Here is a 10,429-nt window from a genome sequence, read left to right on the forward strand (position 1 = left end):
TTATTTTATTTTATTTTATTTTATTTTATTTTATTTTATTTTATTTTGAGATGGAGTCTTACTATCTCCCAGGCTGGAGTGCAGTGGCGTGATCTTGGCTCTGGGGTTCAAGTGATTGAACTCCGGCTCCCGGGTTCAAGTGATTCTCCTGCCTCAGTCTCCCGAGTAGCTGGGACTACAGGCCTGTGCCACCAGGCCCAGCTAATTTTTGTATGTTTAATGGAGATGGAGTTTTGCCACATTGGCCTGGCCGGTCTCAAACTCCTGACCTCGAGTGATCTGCCCGCCTCGACCTCCCAAAACATGAACCACTGTGCCTGGCCGTATCTGTGAGTCTAAACATAAAAAAAGGTACAGTATTAGACAGAAATAATAGACATTAGGCCCTTTATAAGGGGGAAGGGTGGGAGGAGGTTGAGATTTGAAAAATTACCTATTGGGTACAATTCTCACTCTTTGAGTGATGGGCACACTAGAAGCCAAACCCTCGCTAGTATGCAATATATCTAAGTAAAAAACCTGCACATATATCCCCTGAATCCAGAAATTACATAGATAGATGTATAAGTAGCTGGGCTCAGAGGCTCACACCTGTAATCCCGGCACTTTGGGAGGCCGAGGCGGGCAGATCACCTGAGGTCAGGAGTTTGAGACCAGCCTGGCCAACATGAGGAAATTCCGTCTCTACTGAAAATATAAAAATTAGCGGGGCCTGTAATCCCAGGTACTCAGGAGGCTGACGCAGGAGAATTGCTTGAACCTGGGAGGCAGAGGTTGCAGTGAGCCAAGATCGTGCCACTGTACTCCAGCCTGGGTGACAGAGAAAGACTCAGTCTCTAAATAAATAAATACATGTATAAATAAATAAATGATAACAATGAAAAGCAAAGGTACAGTATTATATTATGGGACCACCGTCATATATGTGGCCAATCATTTATTGAAATGCCATTATGCAGTGCATGACTGTACCTGTTATTTTGTAATATATGTATATATCCTAATTTTTTTTTTCTGTTAATTGTTAAGGCGTTTGCATTAGTGTGTTAGGGCTGGGATAGCAAAATGCCATAGACTGGGTGGTTTAAACAATGAAAATTTATTTTCCTACAGTCTTGGAGGCTAGAAGTCCAAGATCAAGGTATCACTTGTACTTTCTTGGGAAAGATGTGCTTTCTTGGGAAATCTCTGTCCTTGCCTGGAAAATGACCAACTTATCTCTGTTTTCTCACTTGGTATTTTCCCTGGTGTCTCCTGGGTGTCCACGTTTTATCTTTTTTTTTTTTTTTTTTTTTTTTAAAGGAGTTTTGCTTTTCTTGCCCAGGCTGGAGTGCAGTGCTGAAATCTCAGCTCACTGCAACCTCTGCCTCCTGGGTTCAAGCAGTTCTCCTATCTCAGCCTCCTGAATAGCTGGGATTACAGGCATGTGCCACTACGCCTGGCTAATTTTTTGTAGTTTTAGTAGAGATGGGATTTCACCATGTTGGCCAGGCTGGTCTCAAACTCCTGACCTCAGGTGATCCGCCCGCCTCGGCCTTCCAAAGTGCTGTGATTATAGGCATGAGCCACTGCACCCAGCCCCACACTTTATCTTCTTATAAGGGTGCCAGTCAGTTTGGATTGGGCCCCACTATAACTGTCTCAATTTTTTTTTTTTTTTTTTTTTTTTTTTTAAATGCGGAGGCTGGAGTTCCGTGGCATGATCTTGGCTCACTGCCACCTCTGCCTCTCAGGTTCAAGTGATTTTCCTGCCTCAGCCTCCTGAGTAGCTGGGATTACAGGCATGTACCACTACACCTGGCTAATTTTTGTAGTTTTAGTAGAGACGAGATTCCACCATGTTGGCCAGGCTGGTCTCAGACTCTTAACCTCACGTGATCCATTGACCTCGGCCTCCCAAGGTGTTGGGATTACAGTCATGAGCCACTGTGTCCAGCTCAGTCTCACTCTTTAATCACCTCTTTGAAGGCTATATCTCTGTTAAAATCACATTCTGATGTACTGGGGGTTAGGGCTTCAACATACAATTTTTTTGGTTGCTGGGGAAGACAATTCACATTTGATAGATTTCAATCTTGATTTACCTTCCAGATCATGGCCATTTGCCTACAGAGTAGCACCCTTGGGGGTAAGTTCCAAGATCCCCCAGTGGATGCCTGAAAGTATGCATAGTACAGAGCCCTATATATACTATGTTTTTTCTATGCATACGTACTTATAAAGTTTTATTTATAAATGAGATGTAGTTCTCTTTTATTATTAGTTACTATTGTTTCTTACAGACTGAAGCTAACAATAGCAGCTAATAATAAAATAGAACAATTATAACAATAGACTGTACTAAAAGTTATGTGAATGTTGTCTGTGTCTCAAAAAAAAATTTGTGTATATATATATTTTTTTTTTCTGAGATGGAGTGTTGCTCTTGTTGTCCAGGATGGAGTGCAGTGGTGCGATCTTGGCTCACTGCAACCTCTGTCTCCCGGGTTCAAGCGATTGTCCTGCCTCAGCCTCCCGAGTATCTGGGATTACAGGCACCCGCTACCACGCTTGGCTTTTTTATATTTTTAGTAGAGAAGGGGTTTCGCAGTGTTGGCCAGCCTGGTCTCAAACTCCTAGCCTCAGGTGATCCACCTGCCTCGGCCTCCCAAAGTACTGGGATTACAGGTGTGAGCCACCATGCCCTCAAAAGATATAGATATATATTTTGTATATCTATATATGTATATATATTGTATATATATACAAAATATATAATATACATATATAGATATACAAAAATATATATGTATATATACATATATAGATATACAATATATATATATTTTGAGAGACACAGACAACATTCACATAACTTTTAGTACAGTCTATTGTTATAATTGTTCTATTTTATTATTAGCTGCTATTGTTAGCTTCAGTCTGTATCTAAGAAACTAACAATAGTAACTAATAATAAAAGAGAACTACATCTCATTTATAAATAAAACTTTATCATAAGTACTGCCTTAAAATATTTTATTGTACTGTACTCACCCTTCGTATAATAATGTGAGATAATACAATGCCTACATGTTAAGATAAAATAAGGTGAACAGTGAGATCATTCATTTCCAGGGTGAGATGGAGTGGGTCAACATGACATTTAATGACAGTTTTTAGAATAGCATGCAATTTAAAACTTGTACATTCTGTATTTCTGGAAGTTGTCATTTAATATTTTTGGACTGCTGTCAATTATGGGAAATTGTGGAAAGTGAAACTGGGCTGGGCTCTGTGGCTTATGCCTGTAATCTCAGTACTTTGGGAGGCTGATGCAGTAGGATCACTTGCGCTCAGGAGTTCAAGACCAGCCTGGGCAACATAGTGAGACCCCATGTCTACAAAAAAAATACAAAAATTAGCCAGACATGATGGTGTGCACCTATAGTCCCAGCTATTTGGGAGGCTGAGATGGGAGAATCGCTGGAGGCCAGTAGTTCGTGGCTGCTGTGAGCCAAGATCATGTCACTGCAATTCCAGCCTGGGAAATAGAGCAAGTCCCTACCAAAAGAAAAGAAAGACCACATCTCTACATAAAATACAAAATTAGCCAGACATGGTGGTGTATGCTTGTAATCCTAGCTACTCTGGAAGCTGAGGCAGGAGAATTGCTTGAATCTGGGAGGCAGAGTTTGCCGTGAGCCAAGATCATGCCATTGCGCTTCAACCTGGACAACAAGAGCAAAACTTTATCTCAAAAAAAAAAAAAAAAAGAAAGAAAGAAAGAAAGAAAGAAAAGAAAGGAAAAGAGAGGGAGGAAGGAAGGAAAGAATGAAGCAAGGAAAAAAGAAGGAAAGAAAACGAGAAACTGGATAATGGGGGATGCCCATATTTTTAAAATAAAGTTTACTATATAATACTATAAAATAATCCCACTGATGTTTGACTAGTACCACCGATGGTGTGAAACAGAAAGCTTTTGTGATCCTAGCTACAGATCCTATCAGAGAGAATTCAGAATACAAGAGCTTGTAGGCAGCTACTGCTTTTTATATAGAAACAGCTAAGAAAAGCATAATTCTTTCCAGCAAAATCCTGGAACACATGAGGACTTCCTTTCAATAGGCTGCTTAAGCCCCATGGCTCAAAATTGATATGAGATTCTGTTCATTTGATTAATTTTTCTAATTATTCAGTTTTTTGTAGTTCAGTTTTATTGTACAGAAAATCAGTCTGTTGAATGTTTATGAAACCCCAAACATGCAATATCCATACAGAAGGAATTTTATTCATACAGAAGGAATTTTAATGTTTGAATATATAAAGGTCGCAGGACTTGTCAACGGAAGCAGCTTTTGAATATTTGCTTTATCACTTGCTAGGTCTCTGTGACTTTGGGAAAAATGTCTAGTGCTTTCTGTGATTAAAGGCATGGGAAGGGCCAGGAGCCATGGCTCACACCTGAAATCACAGCACATAGGAAGGCCGAGGTGGGTTGATCACTTGAGGTCAGGAGTTCGAGAACAGCCTGGCCAACAGGGTGAAACCCCATCTTTACTTAAAAATACAAAATTAGCCGGGCATGGTGGCACATGCCTATAATCCCAGCTACTCAGGAGGCTGAGGCAGAAGAATTGGTTGAACCTGGGAGGTAGAGGTTGCAGTGAGTCGAGATCGTGCCATTGCACCCTAGCCTGGGCAACAAGAGTGAAACTCCGTCTCAAAAAAAAAAAGAAGAAGCATGGGCAGTGGGTTCAAGCTACCTGCTTTCACAAACCTAACCCTATTACTTGTTGCTGTGCAACTTTGGGAAAATTATGATGCCTCAATTTCTTTCTCTGTAATATTCATGCAACTCTTCCATAAGTCTAAAGTTATTTTTCATAAAAAAATTTAGAGGGGCCAGACATACTGGCTCACATCCCAGCACTTTGGGAGGCTGAGGAGGAAGGATAACCTGAGCCTGGGAGTTTGAGACCAGCTTGAACAATATAGTGAGACCCTTTCTCTACAAAAAAAAAAAAAAAAAAAAAAAAATAGCGAGGCATGGCAGCATGTGCCTGTAGTCCTAGCCACTCAGGAGGCTGAGGTGGGAGGATCACTTCAACCCAGGAGGCTGAGGCTGCAGTGAGCCATGATCATGCCACCACACTGCAGACAGGGCCACAGAGCAAGACCCTCTCTCTCAAATAAAAGAAAAAAAAGGTTAAAAGTATATCTTCTTTTTCCAAAACAGAAGGCCAATATACATTTAAGGGAAATTGTCATATTATGAGAGTCTTTTCTGCACTCAGCCCTAATAAAACATGCTGTCTTCAACTTTACTTAGTTGAAGAAAACTTTAGTCTGCAACTTTATTTAGTTGAAGAGAGCAAAAGTTCTAAGTTGGGTTCCCTTTATTCAAGGAGTCTCCACTTTTACTATGTATTGTTCAAACTGAGAAGAGACTTGTACTTAATCTCAGATGTCATTAAGTAGTTGAAATAAATTACATTTCTAGTTAAATTAAGACCTGCTTCAAGTTTTTAATTAGTAATACATTCAATAGCCAGGAATAGACACTCTTTTTTTTTTTTTTTTTTTTCTTTTTTTGAGATGGAGTTTTGCTCTTGTTGCCCAGGCTGGAGGGTAATGGCACAGTCTTGGCTCACTACAACCTCCACCTCGCAGGTTCAAGCGATTCTCCTGCCTCAGCCTCCCAAGTAGCTGGAATTACAGGTATGTGCCACCACGCCTGGCCTGCCTCAGCCTCCCAAGAAGCTGGGACACAGGCATGTACCACCACACCCGGCTAATTTTTTATTTTTAGTAGAGATGGGGTTTCTCCATGTTGGTCATGCTGATCTTAAGTGCCTGAACTCAGGTGACCTGCCCACCTCAGCCTCCCAAAGTGCTGGGATTACAGGCGTGAGCCACCACACCCAGCTGGCTACACACTTTTAATTTCATGTTCACCTGTTATCATCAAGCCATTTTTCCAGAATATAAGATCTCTAATTTTCACAAAACCATTATATAAAGGGATAGGCAAGAGTATATGGCTGCTGTCTTTTTCTTTTCTCTTTCTTTGAGACAAGATCTCCGTTGCCGAGGCAGGAGTGCAGTGACATGAACCAGGTTCACCGCAGCCCCAAGCTTCCAGGCTCAAGGGCTTCTCCCACCTCAGCCTCAAGTAGCTGGGACCACAGGTGTGTGCCCACATGCCTGGCTAATTTTTAATTTTTTGTAGAGACGGGGGTCTTGCCATATTGTCCAGATGGGTCTGGAACTCCTGGGCTCAAGCAATCTGCTGATCTCAGCCTCCCAAAGTGCTGGGATTACAGGCGTGAGCCACCATGCCCTGCTTGTCTTCTTTTTCAAGTTGGTCAGTTCTCCTTGCATTGAATGTCTTTCCCCTTCAATCTGAACACCTGAGGAATTATTTACATAGAAAGTTTCTGTTTCTTTCTCTCTCTCTCGCTCTCTCTTTTTTTTTTTCCAAGACGGAGTCTCACTCTGTGGCCTAGGCTGGAGAGCAGTGGCACGATCTTGGCTCACTGCCACCTCCACCTCTTGGTTCAAGCGATTCTCCTCCCTCAGTCTCCCGAGTAACTAGGATTACAGGCACCCACCACCATGCCTGGCTAATTTTTGAATTTTTAGTAGAGATGGGGTTTCACCATGTTGGCCAGGCTGGTCTCAAACTCATGACCTCAGGTGATCCGCCCACCTCAGCCTCCCAAAGTGTTGGGATTACAGGCCTGAGCCACCTCGGCCAGCTGAAAGTTTCCATTTCTTTATGTTAATAATTTGTCATCACTATGTTATGTCATGTCAAATTCAAGACTGGCTGAAGCTGCCCCAAAAGTGGTGCAGGGGAATTCGGTCCATTTGGTCCCGAGATGGGGCTGGTTTGAATTCCACAGGATGAAGTACTAAAATGCCAGGGTGATCAGTCCAAAGCATTTATGAGGGAGCTTACAGAGTGCTGTGGCAGTCCTGGTGATGCACAGTGGGAGAAAAGAAGTGTCCTGTCTAGCTTTATTCATAGCAAAGAGGTCAGGTTATGGAGTTTTTGTTGTTGTTTGGTTTTTGTTTGTTTTTGTTTTTTATCAGATCACTGCAGCCTCGACTTCCTGGGTTCAAGTGATCCTCCCACCTTAGCCACCTGGGGCTACAGGTGCTGCCACTACACCTGGCTAATTTTTTCTTTTTTTTAGATGGAGTTTTGCTCTTGTTGCCCAGGCTGGAGTGCAATGGCATGATCTTGGCTCACTGCAACCCCCACCTCCCGTGTTTAAGCAACTCTCCTGCCTCAATGTCCTGAGTAGCTGGGACTACAGGTGCCCACTACCATGCCCAGCTAATTTTTGCATTTTTAGTAGAGACAGGACTTCACCATGTTGGCAAAGCTGGTCTCAAACTCCTGACCTCAGGGGATCCACCTGCCTTGGGCTGCCAAAGTGCTGGGAGTACAGGCGTAAGCCACTGCGCCTGGCCTGTCCATGGAATTTTTGAAAAATGTGCTTTGAGCAATCTAAAAATCAGTCTGCCTAAAATTTATATTATGTATTTCTTTTTTTTTTTTTTTTTTTTTTTTGAGACGGAGTCTCGCTCTGTCACCCAGGCTGGAGTGCTGTGGCCAGATCTCAGCTCACTGCAAGCTCCGCCTCCCAGGTTCATGCCATTCTCCTGCCTCAGCCTCCCGGGTAGCTGGGACTACAGGCGCCACCACGTCGCCCGGCTAGTTTTTTGTAGTTTTTAGTAGAGACGGGGTTTCACCATGTTAGCTGTTAGCCAGGATGGTCTCGATCTCCTGACCTCGTGATCCGCCCGTCTCGGCCTTACAAAGTGCTGGGATTACAGGCTTGAGCCACCGCGCCCGGCCTTATATTATGTATTTCAACTGTATTATAGATATTGATTTTGTGGAGCTATAATTTAATAAGATATTTTAACAGCAATAAAATCTTTTATAATTTTGTATATTGTTATTTTCTGAAAAGTTTAAGTACAAATGCAAAACACAGGAGTGATCATATTGAAGCACTCGGAAAAAACATTGTGGGTAAAAATTCAACCTCAAATATGCACCTGTTCAACTTTCAATGTGGAAATAGTGTCTTTTTACAAAAGAATAATGAGCATACTTGTTTGCAAGGTGCTGTTACACACACACACGACCATTAGACTATGGTAACAATGCTGGGTGCGGTGGCTCACGCCATAATCCCAGCACTTTGGGAGGCTGAGGTGGGCGGATCATCTGAGGTCAGGAGTTCGAGACCAGCCTGGCCAACATGGAGAAACCCCATCTCTACCAAAAATACAAAACTCAACCGGGTGTGGTGGCGTGCCCCTGTAATCCCAGCTACTTGGGAGGCTGAGGCAGAGACTCGCTTGAACCTGGGAGGTGGATGTTGCAGTGAGCCTAGATTTCGCCTTTGCACTCCAGCCTGGGTGACAGAGTGAGACTCCGTCTCAAAAAAAATAAAAAATTATTTTTAGGTGGTCTTCGGAAAACAAAATCAAGTCTATCTGCAAACACATCTAGGTGGGGCAAGAGTGTATGAAAATGGGACATTAATTAAGATTGATTGACGGAAAAAGTGATGTAAAAAGTAGAAAGACAAAATCTCTTCCACAATTTTGATGAAAGGTCATTCAGTTTGTCTTTTATCACTCAGCTTAATATGAAATAAAATTGAAAATAAATAATTTACATTGTCCTACTATTTATATTTTACTGACTTCATATGTGTAGAAGTGTAAGGGATTTTTAAAAGAAGAAACAAGGTTGAGATTTCTAAACCTGAATTTGGATAAAAGATGAATCTTCAAAAGTATTGATAATTTTGGAAATTAATTTTTAAGAAAGGCATGACAGTGATTATCTAGTTACACACTTTGTTGTCAGAGATTGCAAAGGCTTTACTATAAAAACTATAGGATGAACAATGAATCCTTGATACTGAGATTTTGTCTTTTTCTTAATAGGTGAACATTATACTGCTGATTGCCAAAGCAGACACAATTTCTAAAAATGATTTACAGACGTTTAAGAGTAAGAAAATGTGTGAATTAACAGTGGCATCCAGATATATCAGTTCCCAACAGATGAAGAAACTACTGCTCATGCAAACTCCTCAATTAATGTAAGTTTCAGTAACAATATCTGACAAAGAGGCTATAAATGAGTTTTTATCTGAATCCAGTGTGAATTTTTTTTTTTTTTTGAAAACTTCTGAGAATTGATTCTTTGTAAACAGATTTATTAGATTTAATTCATACACCATGTTCTTCAAGGATATTGGGTTATAATTTTCTTCTCGGAAGTATATTTTCTAGCTTTGATATCAGGGGATGCTTGCCTCATAAAATGACTCTAAAGGAGTTACCTCCTTTTGCTATTTTTTCAAAGAATTTGAGGATGTTTTATATTAAATTTCCTTTTAAAGTTTGGTAGAATTTACCCATGAAGTAATCTGGTCCTAGGCTATATTTTGGAGTTTTGAAAAATTGCTGCTTTAGTTTCTCTATTTGTTATCGGTTTCTTTAAGCTCTCTATTCTCCATTCAGTGTTGGTAGGTTACATATTTCTAGTAATTTCACCATTTCTTCTAAGCTGTCAAATTGGTTAGTGTATAATTGTTCATAATAGTTCCTTATAATTCTGTTTATTTCTGTAAGAAATAAACTTCTGTAATAAGTTGTAATGTCTTCTCTTTAATTTCTTACTCTATTAACATATTCTCTTTTTGTTCTTAGTCTAGGTAATGGCTTTGATTTTGATTTTTTTTTTCCATATCAACTCTTAGCTTCATGGATTATTATTATTATTTTTTTTTTTTGAGACAGAGTCTCACTCTGTTGCCCAGACTGGAGTGTAGTGGCATGATCTCGGCTTACTGCAATCTCCATCTCCCAGGTTCAAGCGATTCTCCTGCTTCAGCCTCCTGAGTAGCTGGGATTACAGGAGCATGCCACCACGCCTAGCTAATTTTTGTATTTTTAGTAGAGACAGTGTTTCACCATGTGGGCCAGGCTGGTCTCAAACTCTTGACCTCAAGAGAACCGCTGGGATTACAGGTGTGAGCCACTGTGCCCAGCTGATTAAAAAAATTTTTATTCTCTATTTCATTTACTTATGCTCCAATCTTTGTTATTTCTTTCCTTCTGCAAATTTTTGTTTTTTGGGGGTTTTTTTTGTTTGTTTTTGAGCAGTAAAGTTAGGTTGTTTGAGATTTTTTTTTTTTTTTTTTTGAGACAAAGTCTTCCTCTGTCACCCAGGTTGGAGTGCAGTGGTGCAATCTTGGCTTACTGCAACCTCTGCCTCCCAGATTCAACTGATTCTCCTCCCTCAGCCTCCCGAGTAGCTGGGACTACAGGCGTGTGCCACCACACCCGGCTAATTTTTTTGTGTTTTTAGTAGAGACAGGGTTTCACTATGTTAGACAGGATGGTCTCGATC

The 10,429-nt window shown here is 41.0% G+C and overlaps 1 pseudogene; it reads left to right on the plus strand.

The window, feature by feature from the left end:
- The window catches only part of LOC111527771, a 13,674-nt pseudogene extending 3,990 nt beyond the window's left edge, over window positions 1-9,684 (plus strand).
- The last annotated feature ends 745 nt before the right edge of the window (window positions 9,685-10,429 follow it).

This window comes from Piliocolobus tephrosceles, chromosome 8 (assembly GCF_002776525.5).
Source record: "Piliocolobus tephrosceles isolate RC106 chromosome 8, ASM277652v3, whole genome shotgun sequence".
Taxonomy (NCBI): Eukaryota; Metazoa; Chordata; class Mammalia; order Primates; family Cercopithecidae; genus Piliocolobus; species Piliocolobus tephrosceles.